At 55.1% G+C, this 20,248-nt stretch overlaps 1 protein-coding gene across 3 annotated transcripts in view; it reads right to left on the bottom strand.

Annotated features, from left to right (window-relative positions):
* Apba2 (amyloid beta precursor protein binding family A member 2) overlaps nucleotides 1-12,739 on the bottom strand; it is a 238,898-nt gene extending 226,159 nt beyond the window's left edge. The window contains exon 1 of one of the 3 annotated variants that reach the window (XM_004852660.3): nucleotides 12,526-12,739. The gene's annotated coding sequence lies outside the window, so the exon portion shown is untranslated. Of the gene's footprint in view, nucleotides 1-8,654; nucleotides 8,829-12,525 lie in introns of those variants that run through there. The other 2 variants (XM_004852661.3, XM_087188278.1) reach the window with 2 other exon arrangements.
* Between the last annotated feature and the right edge of the window lie 7,509 nt (nucleotides 12,740-20,248).

Raw genomic sequence — 20,248 nt, 5'->3', positions numbered from 1 at the left:
GAGAGCCAGCCAGAGCTGCAGAGCCCTTGGGAGCCAACCTGGCACAGTGGGGCTCTGCACAGACAGCCCCAGGCTCCAGGCCTCAGGGACAGCACCCCAGCCTCTGCCTGGCCAGCCCCACATCTTGCAAGCCCTTTCTGTGCCTCGCTGATGAAACTGTCACACTATCTAAGCTCCAGGGCCGAGAGTACACTCAGGTGAACCTGGGGACACAAAATCTCTGAGGCCACAGAGTGACTCCGGCCATGGGTCACCCCACTTCACTCACATCTCTTGGGAATTACAAAAGAAAAGGTCCTGGAGCAGAGCTGTACCCTGTACCCCAGTCTCTGTGAAACAGGGCATGGACGTGGAGCTGATGAAACATCATTAGACCACTTTTGTTGAACAGCTACTGAGTTCCTGGCACAGTGCTGGATGAGGCACCCGGTGGGCAGCCCCCACCACGGATAGGGCAAGAGATAGCATGTATGGAGAGAAGGCTACACTGCAAAAACTCACTACACAGAGGCACACACAGCTTTGGGGGAGGTCGTTTGGCTCCCAGGGCCAGACACACCAGAAGTTCCTGCAGGTGACAAGGCACACAGATGGGGCAGGACATCCCGTACAGGAACACAGGATGTGTGTGGGCTAATGGGCTCCGAGCACTCAGAATTAGCACTCCAATGGGCCCTCCTCGCACTTGTGGAAGCAGTCGCAGCAGTGCAGAAGACGGCAATATCACCACGTGCACAAATGTCACCAAACCCACCAGAGCAGCAAAACGCCAAGGTGATAGAGAAAGCAGGACAGCTCCCCTGGCTGGAAGGATGACAGAGCCACAAGGAAGCTCTGCTCGGAATAAGTGTGGTGCACTGCCAAGTGCAAAGCGACCAGGAAGTGCAGCCAGGGCACTAGGCACCAGCCTGTGACACGAGGGACCCACCAGAGAAGGGAGAACACTCATGGCTGCCATCTCCAACAAGCTGATGCACAGTGCCCAGCAGAGCAGTTTGCACTCAGGAGAAAAGCACCTGTTGCCCATTCCATGCAGAGCCATGCTATCCAGCCACGGGGGTCCCGTGAGCCCAGAGGAGCCTGAGCACAGCTTGGAAAAGCCAGCGAGGAGGGTCAGGGAGCCCTATGGCACACAGGGCCAAGGCCTGGTGCAGACACAGGCTCTGTGTCCACCACCCCATGACTTTGGCTCAGGCCCCCTCTTAAGGCTCCATTTCCTTATCCAGATGCCCTGGGCATCCCCTCCCAGAGTCTCCCTTCAGAACCTGAGACAGCTCACAGGTGGCCCTGTGCTACATCTCCAGCCCCAAATCTACGGGGACCACCCAGGCCCTGCCGGGCTGTGCCTCCCTCACAGATCCTGAGGAGGACATGAGCTCATGTACACATGTGAGCAGCTCAGAGCAGTGCCAGGCACACAGGGCACCCTGAAAACACCAGGTCTGCAGCCTCCGTGGGCACATGGTACTCACTCAAGCTAACCCTGTGGCCCATAAGGCCAAAGTGTCACAACGTCAGCAGTTGGTGTCCTCTGCAGTCTGTGACACAGCCCTGACCTCTTGGGGTCACAGCCATAACAAGAACTCTAGGGACAGAGTGGGAGGGCTGGAGTGGAGTCTGGGATGAGAAGGAGTCTGCTGTGGTTTAGATAAGTGTCTTCCAAAGGCCCTGGTGTGGAAGGCTTGGTCTCCAGCCCACAGCACCATTGGGGGTTGGCGGAACCTTTAAGAGGTGGGGCCTAGTGGGAGGAAGTCAGGTCACTGGTGACATGACCTTTGAAGGGGACCCTGGGACCCAGCCCCTTCCTCTGCCTTTGTTTCCTGGCTGCTGTGAGGTGAGAACTTTTTTTCTCTGCATATACCCCACAGGCCCAAAGCAACCGGGCCAAGCACACATGGACTGAAACCTCAGAAATCTTAAACCCAGATAAACCTTTCCTCTTTTTAATTGATGATCTCCAGCATTTTGTCACAGTGACAGAAGCTGACCAACGGAGTTCATGGGCAGAAGGGACATGCCAAGGAGAGACACGGGCAAAGAGGGCAGACACCTCTGGGAGCTGGGAGCTGTGGTGATGAGCACTTTCTTGGCTAGATCCTCCACCCTGACTCCCGGGCTGCAGGGACATGGGACTGACCCAAACGAGTTGTTCATACGGACCGTTTCCTTCTGAGAACTCATCTTAGAGCTCTTTGGTTTACAACTGATGCTTCAACATTTGGGTTATTCGCCTCTGGTTTGCTTTAAGGGCACAACTCCTTTTACATGTAGGAAGGAAAGCCCCCTTCGTGTAGATAACTTATCCATACCAATTTAATCTGTACAGGTCTTAGCATCCTGCTTGGGTTTGCAGTCACTAACCTTAATTAGACAATATAGTTTGTGTCTAAATATTAAAAAGCACTCACGGTAATGGCATAACTTAATTATCTCACATTAAATGTAATCTTGACTTTGATAGTGTTGTTCTAGTAGTAAAATAAGCCAGGAGTCAGTCAACTGAAAGGTCTCCCTGAAAATTCTAAGATAATGTAGGCTCTTTTTAAACTTTTAATTAAAATAATAAATATAGATTTAGATATACACCATCATAGGTAGATAGGTGGATGATAGATAGGAAAATTCAGATGGTAAATGGAACTCATCCATGCAACCTGACATTCAGATCTAATAGTGGGATGTTATTGGCACCTGCAGAAGGTCTGTTCCCTACCCCTCAGGCCTCCTAATTGTCATTTCCCAAAGGCAACCTGACTTGCGATGTCAGATAAAGTTGCCTGCTGACCTTCCTATAAATGCAACGAGTTCTCAGGTCTGGCATTTCCACTCATTAGGAGGTGAGACTCATCTACACTGTAGCACACACTGGCACTGTGTTTGTTTCCGGCTTGCTGCAGAGTTTTCTGTGTGGGAATCACCAATCCATGTGGATCAGTCTCTGGATCCATTCTTCTGCTGATGGTCACCTGGCTTATTTGAAATCTGGCAATTATCATGGCCTACTAATAACACTCCTGCTTGTGTCTCTTACGGCTGGATCAGTTTCTTATGGCTGGTGCAACAAATTATCAAAAACCTGGGTGGCTTAAAGCACACATTTATATCCTCACAATCTGGAGACTAGATGCCAAAAGCAGTTTCACTGGGTAGAAATCAAGGTGTTGGCAGAGCCATAATTCCTCCAGGAGCTCTGGGAAAGAATCCATTCTCTCCCTCACCCAGGTTGCCATGGTGGCGAGTCCTTAGGTCATGGCTGCATTGCTCCAAACTCTGCCTGTGTGGGCACTTTACCTCCTCTTCTGTGGCCAACCTCCCTCTGCCTCTCACTAGTGGCTGTATACATGGTCCACTCAGTTGCATGGGGGCTGGGTTGCTGGTAATAGTGTGTGTACATGTTTAACTTTAATTAATACTGCAAAGCAACTTCCAAAGCAATTGTAGAAACGTATGCCCCATCAGCAATGAGCATTCCAGATGCTCCATATATTCACCAGCTACTTTCTCACCTGCCATTTTCTGCTTGTGTGATTCCCCAGTGGCATCACATTCACTATTACTTTGCATCTCGCAGGCAGCTACCAGAATTCAGTGCCTTTTATCTGTTTGCTGGACATCATGTGTGGCAGTGTGTGTCTGTGTGAAGTCTTCTGCCCCTTTTCCCATTACACTGTCTGCCCCTTCTTGTTGACGGAAGAGAGCACTATTATATTTTCAGTGAGTGATTTGTTAAATTGATTCCACTTGAAGGCGTGTTGGAAGGGCCGGTAGTTTCTGGTGTCAGGACCTGTGGTCTAAGAAATCAGCTGACATGAATTCTAGACAATAAGCACCCACAATGGGCTTTAGGCCTCAGGCAGCCTGGACCATCTCCAATGAGGAGCATGTGTGAGGGTTTGGGGACCACTGGCAGGAACCCAATAGGCGGACAAAAATGAGCCTCAAACTGATGTACTCCACAGTTACACCATGTCTCCATCTACTTCCTGGAGATCAAAGTTACCTTTACTTACAGGGTGGCCACTGGGACAATAAACTGTAATACAGGAGCTATGGCTCCTCTCCATCACGATAAAGGAACAAAGCAGGTTGGGGACACCTGTCAGTGTAAACTGCACTGTACTGCTGGACAACTGATGTGGACCAAGAAGACAGACGAGAAATCAGCACCCAGACACCCCCCCAATCCAACACTGCTTCCTCCTCTTCAACTCATGAATTCTCAGTAGTTCAACAATCAGCAGGCCGTTCCCATTTACGGCACATGGGTGTGGCCAAGGCAACATAACCAGGACTCCCACAATTCCAGCAGAGCTTGGCCAGAGGGACCAACAAGGGCTCCATGGGGGGATCAATACTCCCCACCTCCACCTGAGCCAGGAGATAAAACCACCTCACTGCGTCTCCAAAAAGCTGCTCAGCTTGTATACAAAACTGGGATGTCTGATGCTTGACATGATTGATTAAGAGATGTTTTCTAATCCATCAGCCCCCAGAAGTACGGGTGCCTGGTCCTTCCTGGGACTGAAGGGGAAAAGGAAGGCAGAAGCTGCAGGCACCCATGGGTCTCGGCCACAGTGATGAGGCACCCAAACGTTACTCTGAGCTCTCTGTGCTCCAGAGGCCTCTGAACCCTGTCCCCTGGCAGCACCATGGGGCTCGGGATATCTGACCACAGCCACAGCTCTGCCCTGCCCTTCCCCAAGCCCTGTGTCCTGGCCAGTGCAGAAGCTGCTGTTCCCTCTCATAAGAAAGGGCCAGAAACCTAGCAGGGCCCTCTGTACTGGCCCCAGCCAGGCTGATGCTGGGCACATGGTGGGCAAAGAGCCACACAGCCACTGTGCCCCTCTCAAGTCTCATGCATGCCACCTCCCTCTGCAGACATGGGCACCAGGCTACCCTGTGTGCCCGAGGTAAGTCAGTGTTGGCAGAGCAACGAGGGTTAACTCTGCATGAGCAAATTAATAATGTGATGTATGGTTTGTCGTGGATTTTGTCGTGCTTGTAGAGGAACAGGGGCAATTTAATCTAGAAAGCCTGTAAATCTCTAAAGGGTAAAGTGAAACATCCATGCTAGCAAGGCTGGACTTGGCAGCCGCAGCCTCCTACAGAGTGCAGGGGGAGGGGGGCGTTCCCGGAGCCCACGCCCTCTCCCCACTTCTACACCACGTCCCCCGAGAAGCCTGACACCCCACTACCATGCCCCTGTCTGCACCCTATCCCCCTGTCCTCGCTGAGCCCCTCTCTGCAGCCCTCTCTGCGCCCTCACCTCCTCTCTGAATGCACCCCTCAAAGGGCCCCTTACGGAGCCCTCACCCACGTGCCAATGTGTCAGGGCAGGACTGGCCGAAAAGGCGCTGTCGTAGAGGTCCTGGGATAAACTGTTGTGATGGTGGATGCCCCACCTGCCCTGCTCCAAAGCACACAAGGATTCCCAGGGGTCATCCCTCCTCCTGCCCACCATTTCCAGCTCTGACCTACACAAACACAGTCCTGATGCCAAGACCTGGGCCCTTCTTGTGCCCAGGCCGGCCCTTCTGCTCAGAAGGGGCAAATGCACCCTTTCCAGGATGACGTCCAGGCCAGGTCCCCACCCACTCTGGCGCTCTCAGACCTCCTGAACTGTGCTTCCCTAGGAAGGCCTCAGAGCACCAGGAGGGAGCTCCGAGGCCATCTCACACTCTGCAGGAGCCCTCTCCATTCCCTGTTCCTCAGTCCATCTAGCTCTAAACAGAGAACGAGAAACACAGACCTAGCAGGTGCTCAGAAAACACCCATTGGGCGGGTGGGTGGGTGGATGGACGAATGGACGGATGGATGGGACTCCCAGCAAAGGGACTTAAGGATATCAAAAGTGGAGGACTCTTGTCCCCAGTTTTAGTATTGCGGAGTTCCCGCGTATCAAAGGACTGAGAAGTGAATGATGGGGAAGGTCTCCTTTGTTTCCATTACCAGCTAAACCACCCTCCATGCCAGATATGAGGAACAACACAACGGGCGTTAAGGCCAGGGTGCCCAAAGCCGGGGAGGGAGGGAGCCAGTCCAGGGCCCCCCACGCTGTGTAAGTCGAAGGCAATCTGCCTCTGGGTGCAGCAGCACCAGTCATCTCTGCTGGTTAAGCACAGACCCTCCTGTGACCAAGAAGAAAGTCATTACTTAATAAAATGCAATTAATTTGGAAGCCTAAATCTGTTCAAGCCCAAGGGAAAGTCAAGATCAGGAGTTTCCAACCCAAAATAGCACAAAGACAGGCTCCCAGGAATCACAAACAGACCGCACATTCACGAGCAACAGCCTGCCACACTTCTCTGCAGCTGCCTGGTCCCTGGCCCTAGGAGGGGCAGAGAAAGCCCATGAGCAGAAGCCTCCCAGCACGTGCACATGGAGTGGGGCACAACCCTCGGGGCTGTGGGTTAGGAAGCCCAGCCGGGCCATTCCCTGGAGAAACAGCTGCCGAGATAACCGAGTCAGTCCTGCCTCAGGGGCTCAGGCTCTAGCAGGCAGGCAGGCAGAGATGGGACCAGGGGCCAGGATCAACCCATTCATCAACCAGCTGCCAGCTTTCACTGTTACCAGCCAGAGCTGGGACCAGCCAGAGAGCCTGAGGTGGGGCAAGGTGTCTGCGCACGCAGCGGGGAAGCTGGAGAGAAGACACACGCGCACAGAACACCCGTGCGTGCGCACCCCCCCCCAGGCGACTGCACTGACCAAGCGTTTTACTGTAGCAGAACACCTGCACACATCTGATCTGAGCCCCTGCACAGCGACCCAGCGGTCGGCGAGGAAGGAAGCACAGGCCTATGTGGGGAAGTCCCAGGATGCATCAAGTCCTTGCTACAGCTGCCCAGTGGCAGACACCCAGCCTGCCTTTCTGGAGTCCCCAGTGCCTAACACAAGCCCCTGCTCCACTCCATCCTGTCCGTGACAGCTGCCACCAGCTCTGGATAATACGGACAGATGTGCGAGAACATGGCTCACTTAGCGCACCAAAAGACCAAGACACATAAACTGTGTTTCGTCTGAACAATGCGCACACTTGCTGTCAGAGAGACCTGAGAAATCTATCATCCCTAGATGCATGCATGCATTCAATTAATGGTTCTCTTGATTTCAAAACAATGGATTTTTCCAAGAAAACTGATAATCAAAGCAACTAGGGGCAATCACAAACTATACACATTTTTTACAATTAACAATGCATGCAGCAATTCAGAGAAATTCTGATTCAGAGCTGCCTTGCCTGGGAGTCAATTCTAGAAATGTAAAATCAACTAAATGGAAAAATATTAATCACACACACACACACACACACACACATGTGCGTGCACACATGCACATCAACTGAAAACTCTAATTGCCAGTATTTTTCTCCTACTCACTACTTACTGATTCAGGTTCGCTCAGAACAAGTGTCTGAGGGGTTCAAAATCAAGCATCTCTCAGCACAGTTGATTCCAGGAACAAGAAATGAAAAATTCCATGTTTACTTCAAGGGCAAAAAGAAAACACCCAGGGACCCACTCACAATGGCATCTGTTTTCCTGGCTGGCACCTGAAGTCCTCTCCCCATCCCGTGAAGGGCCCCGTTCATCTGTGGCCTTCCTCGGCTCTCCTATCACTAGCATCAGATTCCCTAGGCACACACTGAAAGTTAGCCCTTGTACGTGCTGCGTGAGTGGTCGTAGGTCCCAGTCGCAGGCAAGGTGTTTAAACACTTTCTCCAAGTGAGGCTCCCAAGCCGCGCCGGCCTGAAACAGCACTGCGCCCCAGACCAGTCACAGCTGCCTGGTCCTGAGCCCCTGCGCTGAGAAATTAACACAAGACCCGCCCCTTGGGTTAGGTGGAAAGTTGTTCAAGATAGAAAACACAGATAAACAGAACTCAATTCACAAAACTGTCCAACTACAAGTATTTAATTAAAGTTGTTCCTCCACCAAAAAATCATCTTTGAATGCTGGAGCACTTCAGCTTCCAGATAATGAAGATATTTTTGCAGTCAGTCAATAAAGGAATCTCAACTGCATATTTTTCCTTTCTTAGGTTTGATCCTTTAAACACAATGAAGCACCTCACATTGGAACAGCACTTTAGAGTTTATGAAGCACCTCTGCCACATTCTCTAGAATAACTAGACTGTAATCATAAAGCACAAACCTGACCCTTAGAGCTCCCAGCAAAATAGGAGAAGCCACGACAGGCCCGAGGTCACACAGGCAGCCCACAAAGCCCTTGCTATCATAATGATATCTTGCATCAGTTCAATACTGAATTTCACTCATGCCTCAAAGCAACTGTGAGCGCAAAGCACAATGCACGTATTACAGATACTGAGGAAGTCTCCCAAGGCCAGGCACTTGCAGGAGGCCCCAAGGATTAGCAGCACAGACAGGTCAGAACTGAGCTCTTGTTATTCCAAACCCCATCATGTCTTCCTAGCTCACTCTGACTTCCTCATAAAACCGGAGTGGCTCATCCAGCCAGGCCAGAACCAGGCGGGAGAAAATCGGGCATGATAAGGCTTCCGGGGAGAAGGCCAGGCAACAAAGAGAGGTGAAGTGTCTGGGAGCCTGAGATGCTGGGTCTGACACAGAATACAAGTTTAGAAACATGCAGAAGAGAGAGAAGGGAACCCAAGCAGGGAGGTGCCTCCTTCCTACCGTATCCACATCCAAGGCAATCACAGGGAGAGAGCAGGCAGGCCGGCTCTGGCAGCAGGGACTGCCCGACTGCAGACAATCCAGACAACCAAAAGGGAATTTCAGCATGGGATCGGACTGCCCACTCTGCACCAGATCACCTTCCGGGCTATGCTATCCTCTGGCCTCCTCCAAACCTGGCCTGCACTGTCCCACCCTCAGCCGAGCCTGCCTGCCCACTGAGCATGAGGCTCTGTGCTAAGGTTCCAGGCAGAATCCAAATGTGAATGCAGCTCTGTTCCAGCTCTGGGTCTTGGCAAAAGGAGGAGCAGAGAGCCAAGCACGTGCTGCGAGGAAGAAGAGCTTCTCCAGGGTTTCATTCACTCACTCGTCCAGTGACAGCGCTGGGGGTCTACTACGTGCCAGGCACTATTCTAGCTCTGCCAGTGCAGAGGTGAACAAAGTCTTTACATTGAGCAGTAGGAGACAAACAATAAACAAACAAGTACTGTATATAAATAGCACACTGAGTGCTAAGTAGAAGAAGAAACACAAAGCAGGGTTAACAAGAAAGGAGGCAGTGAAGCTAATTTATGGAGAGTGATCAGGGAGCTGGCAGATAAACAGAGAGCTGAAACAAGGGAGGGAGAGAGCCAGGTGGGCATCTGGGGGAGGCACGAGCCAAGGGCCGGTGAACAGCAGGCTCAAAAGCCTTGAGGCGGGAGCCAGCCAGGCCAAAGTGAGGATGAAGGGAGAAGAGCAAAAGTGCCCACATTCAGCCGGGACATAAAGGATGGACAGGGAGGCCAGGCCGGGGACCCGAGGCAAATGTGGGCAGTGGGCACATCTTCCCGGAACCGGCACAGCCTGACAGGACAAGGCTTGCAGATGAGAGGGGAACCTGGAAAAGTCAGGCCGAGGAACGTGGGTGTTGGGGCGGTCACTGGGGAGCCACCGAAGGCTTGGGCACAGGAGAAAGGCTGGCAAGATCCAACCTGCCAAGAGGCAGCCCTGCAGCCCAACCCTGGGCAAGCCCACAGCTGGCCCAGAAAACACAATTCCCACGGCAGGGGCACCCGGCTGACACATAGGGCTCCACGGAGAGAACAGGACAGAATGACCTTGAGGACACTGGCCTCCAGAGGGCTCCCTTGAGTGTCCGACAGGGACAGAGGGGAGGACTGGCTGGCTGCAGGAGAGGCGAGAGGACACTGCCCAGGACAGCTGACTCAGCCTGTGGCAGCAGGCTGCTGGGCGGCTCCACCTGACCCAGGTGGTGGGCGGGGACTCGGGGAAGGGGAGGGAGCCAGGGAATCCTCCTTGCGGGCTTCTGGTCCAGCTCCCACCCAAGGAACACAAGTGCATCCCTCCAGCTCCCCAGATGCCTGGATGCCTCCTGTGAGCAGTCATCTCAAGCTCAAGCTGGGGGATGCCCGCCTGGGGATCCATGGCTACTGCCCCCTGGTGCTACGGACCCCCCATTCTCCTGGCCACTAGCAAGGGGAGGAGCTGGAGCAGCAAATGGGAGCCCACAGCCTCGAGTGTGCAGCCAGGGCTGCCATCCACACCCAGGGTCCTCTCCAGTTCTCCAGGCTGCAGGGCAGAGCATGCAGGTGTCTGCCGCCTGCTCAGGAAAGCCCTTGGCGCTGGCCAGCGATATGTTCAGGGCATCTGTGTCCACCCTCTCGGACTCCCCCAGACAGCGAAGGTTTCTCCACCACTTCTGACCACCGCACCTGTTGCATCACCAGGAAGGTGTCCAGGCCAGGAAATAGAGATGGATGCCAGGGACAAGCTGAGGCCTGGACAGGCCCTCTGTGTCCAGGCTCTGTCACCACAGTGCCCCCCAACGGGCCTCAGTGACCACCACCCAACCCAAGGCCCAGCCCAATGCGAACCTCACCACCAAATGTTTTTCCTCTGAGTTCCTCAGTTTTGTCTAGGAAAAATCAAGGTGTTTCAGCACTCCCTCTCAGCTCCCAGGGGTGCGACTGGTGTCTTTTACAATTATCTCTTATTTTTATCTAGCATGTCTTAGCTCAGTTGGCAAATTGGATATTTATGCACCTCTATTTCACAATCCATCCCCACCAATTATTCCTGTGAAACTAATTTTTTATTTTAAAAAGAAGGGGGGGCTCGGAACGACTCAAGGCAACATGATGCAAGCAAGGTAACAAGCCACACTGGGCCTGGGGTGCCCCAGAAAGCAAGCAAGGTGGAAGAGAAGCAGGAGTCGAAGGCCCTGGCAGTGCCTGCCCCACTAGTGAGCTTGCACATCTGGTCAGCCTGCTTCCTGCAGCCCAGGAGTCCAGTTCCATGTGGGAGGGGCCTGGCCACACACCAAACACAAGACAGAAGACCCTAGGAGTGGCCAATTGCTGGGGCCTGCCGTCACCCAAACCCAAAGCTCTGCAGATCGAAGCTCGGGCCTGAGCTGACGGTGCCCAGCACCAGGGGCGGGCTGTGAGCACAGACGGCTGGCAGCTGCCCAGTTCCGACTCATCAACACCACTCCCAGCCCCAGCAGTTCCCAAGTCTGTGTCCCTCCTGCCCACCCGCCCAGAGGACCCAAGCTCAGGGACCCTCCCCAGCCTAGGCTGCGGATGGAGGCAGCACCTGACCCAGCCCTGAGGTGCAGGCCGCACATTCCAGCCGTCCTGCACTGTGTGCCTGCTCGGTGCTGCTGCTCACAGAAAAGCCCCTGCCTGGCATCAGTGGAAGGAGCCCGGCCCCAAAGGAAGGAAGGGCAGCCACAGGCTCTCAGCACCAGCAGAGCTGCACTTGGAAAAAGCTGGCCCACTTAGACCCTCAAAGCTTTCTTTCGGGTTTCTATTTCCAAAATCACTGTCCTTTCTCAAAAGTACTGGGGGACGCTCAGGAAGAGGCACAGGAGGTTGAAGAGGCCAGGGACGGATAAGCCCAGAGATGAAACACAGGAGGCAGGCTCTGGGCGCTTCACCCTCCAGATACCCTCCCATTTGTGAGCTGACAACATCTGACCCCAGGCTGAAGTCTGGCCGTGGTCAGGCTCTAACTGAAGAGATGAAAAACAATTAAAAGTCTTCCTTCTGCAAGTAATCCCAAGTTAGGACTGCCAGGCTCCCTCTAAGGCTCCGCAGGGCGGCCCCCCGGGGCAGCCTCCACCCTCCCTGCGCCCCTCAGCCCAGGGAGATTTGGTCCCCAGCCTTGGCGCTCGCTCGGAGGCCCGCCGCCCACCGCCCGGTGTGAAGCGCTGCTGGGACAGAGCACCAGGGCTCGCCGTCATCCCCTGTGGACTTGCCCTGGGGAGCGGGCCAGGCCGAGGTCACGCCTGCGCCGCGCCTCCACCCCTCGCCCGCCACCCTGAGGAAACCGGTTGCGGAATTTTTAATTCAGTTTTTCCCTCTGAGGCTAACTATACGGGGAAAGGGGAGGGGGACGATCAGAGCTCGGCTCCCGGGAGGCAGCGAACCTACCAGCGACCCCAAACTCGGGAGCTGCCGCCCGGCACGGGGACCTGGTGCCAGCGCCGAGCGGGGCCCCGGATCTCACGGGCTGCCCGGCCACCCCGCGGGACCCGGGACCCGAGCCGGCAGCCGCCGCCGCCCAGCGCCTCCCGCCCGGCCAGGTCGCTCCCGCCGCGGCGCCACAGCCCCTGACGCTTGACCGCTCGGGTCCCCGCGCGCCCGTGGGCCGGGGCTGGGACAGGGTGGGGGCGCGGGGCGGCTGGTCCGCACCCCGACCCCGGGTCCTCGCGGCGATGGCCCCGCTGCCCGCCCCCTCCGCGGCCGCCGGAAGCCCCGCTGGGTCCCGAGGCATCGCGGGCCGCAGCCCCCGCGCCCGAGTCCCCGCGCCGCCCCGGGCGCCCCAGGCTGCGCCGCCGGCGACCCACGGTCCGGGCCCCGCTTACCTGGCTCCGGCGGGGGTTGCGCGGCTCCTTCGGCGAGGCCAAGCGCCGGGCGCCGCCGCAGCTCTTTGTGAGCCCGCGCCGAGCCGCACACGGCGACTGCTAATGAGCCCAGGAAGCTGGTACGGCGGGCGCGCCCCGGACGCGGCGTGCAGCGCGCAGGGCCGCCTCTGCCCGGGCACCCGCACCCGCCTCGGCCTCCGGGCCGCTCCCTGCGCCCCCCGCCCGGCGAGTCGGGGTCGGAAACGCCTCCCGGAGCGCGTGGCGGGAAGCGGCGAGGACAAAGATGCTTCCGCGCCGGGCGCTGCGCCCCGAGCCCGGCAGGGACGATGGCGGGGCGCGGGCGCACCTGGGACCCGGTCCTGCGGGGCTGGCTGGGCGGGCTGCAGCCCGGGCTCGGGAGCCGCAGCGGCGCCCTGCGGAGCGCACGGACTCGGGCCCCCGGGACCCGCGGGCTCGGAGCCGCAGGGGTCCGGTCCTCGTGGCAGAACAGGTGAAGGCGACGCTCGGCGGCGCCCGCGCCCTGCCCCGCGTGCCGCGCTGCCCCCTGGCGGGCTCCAGAGCTCGCGGCGTCCAGGGCCAGGCGACCGCGCCCTGCTCTGGCCCTCGCCACGCTGCGCGGCGTCCTGGACCAGAAGCCCTGGGGACCATGGCCCCAGAGAGACCCTGTGGCCGAGAGGGTCCCGGGCCACCTCCCCACCGCAGGTCCCCCGATCGGGTGCAGGCGACCGGCCTTCTGTCCAGGCCGCTAGTAACCGTGGGGTCTCTGACACCCCACCCCAAGGCCTCGCCCGGGGCCTCTCGTCCTTGTCCTCCTGCATGGACCCCTGGCCTTGAACACCCCTGCCGCCGACACCCATCCCGCAGGCAGTCATCACCCTGTAGTGTGAGTCATCCGTGCCCCTCAGATCCTGGAAGGTCGCTTAGAGGCCGGAGTGACCTTTGACCCTCCTCCCCCACCTGTCCTTCCGTCCCAGTCCCAGGAAGTCCGCCCGGAGAGCGCAGGTTTCTACTCTGGGCAGAACTGGGTCCCGTGCATTGCCTCCAAAGCCCTCTATGAGCCCTCTCTCTTCTGCTGGTTAGGATGAAGCCCTAGCACCAGGAGTTCCGAAGAGGGTGCCGCGGAGGAAGGGCGGGCCTGGGGAGTGGCGAGCCCCTCTCCCTGCTGCTGCCCTGAGGCCCTGCAGAGCCCCTGAGAAGGGGCCTGGGAGAGCCGGACCCTGGGCCTGGGCAGGCCAGGGACTGCTCTGGATGCCTGTGCCCTCTCTGGACTTGGCTCCTCTCCCAAGCCGATCCTGGTGGGGCAGCTCTGTAGCCCAAGAGTCAGAGCCCCGAGCAGGCGGGACTCGGCTGACCTCCATCCCGTCCCCTGCGGGTGAGCCTGCCTTCACTGTTTATTCTCCACCTATCCAAACATTCTGTTGACCCAACCAACAAAAGGTTTAGCTGCTGCTGGCCTAGGTTTTTCTGCAAATGCCGTGCCTGGAGAGCCGCAGCCGGGAGGAAATGCTTTCCTAGCTTTAACGTGAAGTGGGACCGAGTGTACTCGCTGTCCTGCCTTCCTCTAACATGGCCAAGTCCCACAGGAAGCCAGCCGCTGTCCCCACAGATGACCCACCAGCCCTACGGCTCTGTGTGCTGGACCTCGGGCCAGGCTGAGGCTGTTCCTTTCCATATCCGCCCTTGCGTTCTTCTGTGGGGGGTGAAGGTCTTTCTCAGGATGCTTCAAAACTGAGAAGCAGTAACATGAGAAATAGGTACATTTTATTTCCCAATACCATCTGCCTGGAAATCACCTGCATCTGCACAGCCAACAGCAAACTAGGAAAAAATATCTGTGATGCATATCGCAGCTCATTTCCCCAATGTATAGATGGCATTGGGAAACACACAAGGAAAATAATCAACTTAAAAAAACCTGACCGTTTACAGGCAAGGAAATACAAATGACTTTTATAGAAATACAAATACTTCTAAACGTCTGAAAAGATGTCCTCCTTTATTCATAATAAGAAACACAGGGCTGGGCATAGCTTAATGGTTACAGCACTGGCATTCTCAGGCCCTGAGTTCTACCCCCAGCACCGTGAGCATGTGCACACACACGCACTCAGCTAGTTAAAAGTAAGCTACACTTCGATTTTCTACCAGAGACGCGGGATTTCAGTAATGCAATAAATTCCAGCAGCAGTGGGGAAACTGGAAGGCTCCCATGCTGCCTGTGAGAGTGTAGACTGGTACAATCGCTACGGAAGACAATTAGATCACTTCTACCACAATGACAAATGCACAAGCCCTAGGTTAGTCAACTTCTTGTTACTGTAACAAATACCTGAGACATCCAATTTATTAAAAGATTGGTTTTGGCTCAAAGTTTTGGAGGTCCCAGTCCATCATTAGGTGACTCCTGCAATGGTTAAGGTCAACTAAATTGGCTTGATCACCACTCAGGGGATGAGCAAAGCACAGCCCTGGGTGTGTCGGGGTGGATCATAGTCTCGGGGGCCATATCTGGTCCCTCATCTCGTCTTTGCTGGCATTGTTCCCCTGCTCTGCATCCTGGCTGCCATGAACTAGCAGCTTTGCTCTACCATACACGTCCGCCATGATATTCCTGCCTCAGAGTCTGCCAACCATGGACTGAACCTATGAAACCATACCCAAAATGAACAGTTCCTCCTTTAAATTGTGTTTGTTGGTCCCAGCATTGGGAAAGTGACTAAGACTGGAGAATATTCCATTCTTTTGGTGCTCTGGCAAGACAACACATCATGGCAGCACAAGGCAGAGGAAACTGCTCACCTCATGGTGGACGGGAAGCAAAAGAGAGGAAGAGAACAGGGTCCCATGGTCCCCTTCAAGGGTATGACTCGCTGGGACCCTTCTCCCAAAGGTTCCACCATTTTCTAATAACACCAACCAGGGACCAAATCTTTAACACACAAGTCTTGGGTGCAGCACATTCACTCAAACTCAATCTTTTGACTGAAGAATTCTATTTCCAGGAATTTTTCTACCTTTGTAGCACACATGTGGAAAAAAAGACATGAGCAGAGTTATTCATTGTGTCACTGTTTGTATGGTAAGTGATCACAGACAGCCTTGATGTTTGCAAATAGATGGCTAGACACCCAAGGGCACATCCAAACACTGAAACAGTATGCAGCCATAAAAGAAGGACACTTGGAATCTCTTGTCTTTCTTCCTAGCAGTAGGGGTGGTAGGAAACCTCTGGTCCAGAAATCTAAGAAGGTCTAAGCAGGCACCTCTGTAATTGCGTGTTTGTACCACACAGCTGTGCTGTCTACCTCCACCCAGTGGCAACATATGTGAATTGCAGGTTTGTTGCCAACACCATAAACCCCCCTGGTGCTCCCAGGCCAGGCCAGATCTCTGGCACTGAGCTGTAAGTGTAGCAAGAAACGAGCTGATTCCTCAGCCCTTGCCATAACTTTTTTTAGGTACTGGGGATTACAGCACTATCTCTGAGCTACATCCAGACTTTTTTTGAGATAGGGTCTCGCTAAACTGCCTAGGCCACTCTTAAACTTGTGATCCTCCTGCTTCAGCCTCCCAAGTAGCTAGGAATTTAGGCATTCGCTACTGTAACCAGCTTCAGCATTGACATTTTCTTAAAATAACATATGACTCCCCTATGCAGGACAGTAGATTAATATTTTGGTTAATGTGCTAAGAAGAATGCTCCCTTATAAAACTCCCAAATGGAGGACTGCATTTCTTTTCATTCCTAGGCTGAGTGTAAGTGTGTTAGGCTGACAGACACCCCCTCCGGGAATGGTGGGGTGCCCTCCCATGAAGTTAATGCTTGGCAGGAACCCTTTGGGGTCTAACCTTTCCTGTTGATCCTGATACTTGAGTTTCTTCCTCTCCCTTTCCTCTCCTTCATCCTTGTACAGTTGACACTGACCTCAGCTAGGGGCCAGCGGTCCTGCGTTCTGGTCCTAGCTAACACACAAGCCAGCCCTGGACCTCAGAAAAATCACCACGGCCTCCGTGGTACAATGTCCTCCTCTGTTCCGATGCAGAATTGACCTGGAAAACCCCTGGATCCGTCATGTCTAAAAGGGAAATGCAATGTAGACCACGCCATGGTCTTGATCCTCCTACCTTCAAGACTATTTTCATTAACATGTATTAATTGCACATGGCAACAGGGTTCAGTGTGATATTTCAATATGTGTGTCAAATCTGGCCTCCCTTTACCAGCCTTTCCCCAGCCTCTAGAAAGCACCATTCATCATTCAGGTTGGCTTTGTTTTTTTTTTTCTTCTGGATTTAAGTCAGTGGGGGAAAATCACCAACCAGATCATATTCTACTAGGTTCTTCCAAGCTGTGGTGGCTTATTTCAGAAGAAACAAAGACATGCAGCATGAAAATGCCTTTGACAACCATGGATACAAAGTATCTTTCTAAAAAAATAAATATCATTGATTTCTTGGTGATGTCAGGATGCAAATTCTGCAAAATCCAGGCTTTCCAGCAGTTAATGAATAATTATAAAGAGTGGAAACCTCTGGCTCCCAGCACTCCTGATCCCGGCCTCGGGAGTCACACAGGGCCAGCTGCAGGGCCCGGGAAGAGCAGGATGTGCAGTCCTGCCCTTCGCCAAAGCCTCGGAGGCAGGGCTTGCGGTGTGGGTGCTGGCTTGTGCAGGGAAAGCAAACTTGTTCTTTCATGAGAGAAGTTACTAGCTGCACGTTGGTAGAAATGGGATGAAAATGACCACGGCCGCAGCTTGCTTTCTTCTTGAGACTCTGGTGTTGAGAGTGGAGCAGAGTCTTGCAGACAAAGTGCGGGTTCAGATGGTACCCACAGTGGAGGTGGTCTGGAGTGGAGACCGCAGAGCGACAGCAGTGCACAGTGGGCCCTGGGCCAACACCCAGTACCTGGAAGTGTGAGGGAAAATCAGAGCTGTAACGTTGGGAAAGAGTGATACAGAATTCACCATCCTAGAGTCCATTTCAGTTCCTGAGTCAGCCTAGGGTGAGCAGCCCTGGACCCCTGGAACCACACCCAAGACAGAACATAGAGAACCGGAGCATCGGCCTGTGGACGCCGCAGATCAGGGAGCCGCCTTCCAGGGGAGGGTGGACGGGAGGCGTCAGTGTGCTGAGGCCAGAGCCACCTCGGGGCCAGTGGTGTGGAGGACTGCTGTAAGAGGACTGCTCGGAGCTCAGCGCTGGGCTTCACCTGCCCTTCAGCATGGCCTGGGCTACCAGATGCCCCCGGGGGCTTCAAGGACAGCCGCACAGGGTGGCTTCTCCATGGGGGCAGGACCCTGAGCTAAATGACTGCACACGGGCTCAGAGTTCATTTCTCTTCTTCGGTCCTACTGTGCTAGGCTTGTACAAGGGCGACCGCATTTTCCAGGCCCCTACCAGAGCTCAGGATCTGGCCCAGTACCTCAGCCACTTTCAACAGGCTGTCCTTTTGTGATGATCCTGTCAAGTCTGGACAGTTTGGCTGGCACCTAGCGAGTAGAGATAAGGAAGCTTTTAAAGAGCCTACAATGCACCGGATACCTGTCCACACAAACAACGATGTATTCCAAGACAGGATGTCAACAGCGCCTCTGCCATACTATCTTCTAATGTGTCTGTCTCTTTCCATGGAATACATCTTAGAGATACATGAAAGTCTACCACGAGTAAGGAAAGACTTGAAACAAGGAAGCCCCATTGCTACAATTCCATGCAACAGGAGACAGGGTCCACGCAGTGGCAGGGCTGTGCCCAGTGACGCAGGGCCCTCGTCCAGCCTGCCCACCCACCCTGCTGGCTGCTGCTAAGCAGAGCAGTGGCAGCCACGCCCAGGCCTGGTTCTTCTACCTGTTGGTCTCTGGGTCCGGGCTTGACAGGACCATCCCAGACCCAAGAGGAAATGCAGCCAGCGCCAGGGAAAGGAACCAGTTCCGGCTTCCTGCTCCACAGACACATGAGCTCCTGCTCTGCAGATGAGACCCCGGGGCTGCAGTGCTGAGAGACAGGAGAGCTCTAACGCCTGCACTCGGGACAGATGACAAGCAGACGTTCCCGGTCAGGAAGAGCGCAGGGTGGCTCCCCCGAGGGGCTCACAGGCACTGAGCCCACCCTCCTGCTCCCCCACTCAGCTGCGGCTGCCCTGCTCCCTGGCTCCTCCTCCTACTGCTGCCCTCCACCATCTCGTTTCCCTGGATCTCTCAGCCTGTCTTGGAAACATTCCTGGCGCTCTTTACACAGGGCTTAGTGAGCCCGGGAAGCCTCCCTCCGGTCTCCAGAGAGAGGGCTGTGGGGACTGACTATTCCTTGCCAGCGGGGTCACGGTCTCTCTGCTGTGGTCTCTTTGGTGCTTGCTCAGGAAGCTCTTGTTAGAGCCGCTCGTGCTGGAAAGCCTGGCCTCCTTGGGCTGAGGCCCCCGTGAGGTGTCCACAGCCTCGCTAAGGCCAGCCTGCCCCAGTGGTTTGCATCACGCGCTATTTCTCTTCTCCTGTCCGGGCCTTTGCCTGTGCCTTGGGGCCCCTTCCTTCCGGGCCCTCCCTCGGTGCTCCGGGAAGGCCCTCACTGCATTCCTGACCCGGTCAGCTTGGGGGCTGCTGCTCACCCGAGCCTGCATCGTCCTTCTCTACAATCCTCTACAATCCTTTATTCCTTCGTGATTAACGGCCCCTCCCCTCCCCCAGAGGGCGGACCTGCCTGACACCTTCCCAGGCGCATCTGCAGCACAAGGCACAGAGCCTGGCACGGAGCAGGCCCTCGGGAAATGTTTGTGGAGAAGATGAACGAACAGATGAAAGAAAATATTTAAGAAGCACTTCAAGGCCTCTGTCCCCCAAAGATCATCTTATCAGCTTTGGGTGGTGCCTCCGATTTCCACCACTAACCCTCTGTTCAGGTAAAAGCCTCCTGTTTTCCCGTCAGTAAGTTTATGTTGGGCCACACTGGGGCTTCAGTAAAATCTGACAGAGCAGGACAGGGGCCGGGGCTGGGACAGGTGGGGGTCCAGACCCACATGCAGAGCCACACAGAGGATGCATCAGACCCCAAGCTGCCCGGCCCCTCTCAGGGAAGAGGGAGGGGCTGCCCAGGCTGCGCTCTCATGGACTTCCCTGGGGTGAATACTCAGAGGCCCCAGGCCTCATTTATTCCGTGTGAAGACCTGCATCTTTCTTTGGGATTTGACTTCTTTTTTTCAGAGGCAGTCTCACTATGTAGTTCAGGCTGCCCTCGATCTCACAGCGATCCTCCTGCTTCAGCCTCCGGAGTGCTGGGAGCACAGGCATGTGCCACCACCTCCAGCTTGGGATTGGACTTTGAAATCGCCCTCCAAGGCATGCTGGGATCACACGGTGCCTGCAGGTGTGGACACAGCAGGAGACGGGACAGGAGACAGACCGGGCTCCCCTTACCCGTGTGTCACAGGGCCCTTAGGTGGCAGTGACAGCCTGAGGGCTTCCTCTGGCAGGGAGCACTCGGTGGGGTGGGGTGTGGAGTCCCCCCTGGCACTGAAGCTCATTCAGCTCTCTGGGCGCCACCGGTTCTGAGCAATGCCCTTTCACCAGCACCGGAAGTGTAAACTCAGCTGCTGGAACTCGGACCCCAGGATCAGATCTTTGACTTACAATTTGGTGCTATTTCAGCCCCATACACAACCACAGGGTTATACTGTGCATGGGAATGTTTCCCGCATTTCCAAGACTCAGTCCTCGGCAGTGAAAGAAGTAAAAAT

The sequence above is a fragment of the Heterocephalus glaber genome, unplaced genomic scaffold (assembly GCF_053883595.1).
Source record: "Heterocephalus glaber isolate CG9 unplaced genomic scaffold, H.glaber_assembly_v1.0 deba00001531, whole genome shotgun sequence".
Taxonomy (NCBI): Eukaryota; Metazoa; Chordata; class Mammalia; order Rodentia; family Bathyergidae; genus Heterocephalus; species Heterocephalus glaber.
The sequence above is the reverse complement of the archived record's forward strand: the minus strand, read 5'-3'. Positions and strand labels throughout refer to the sequence as shown.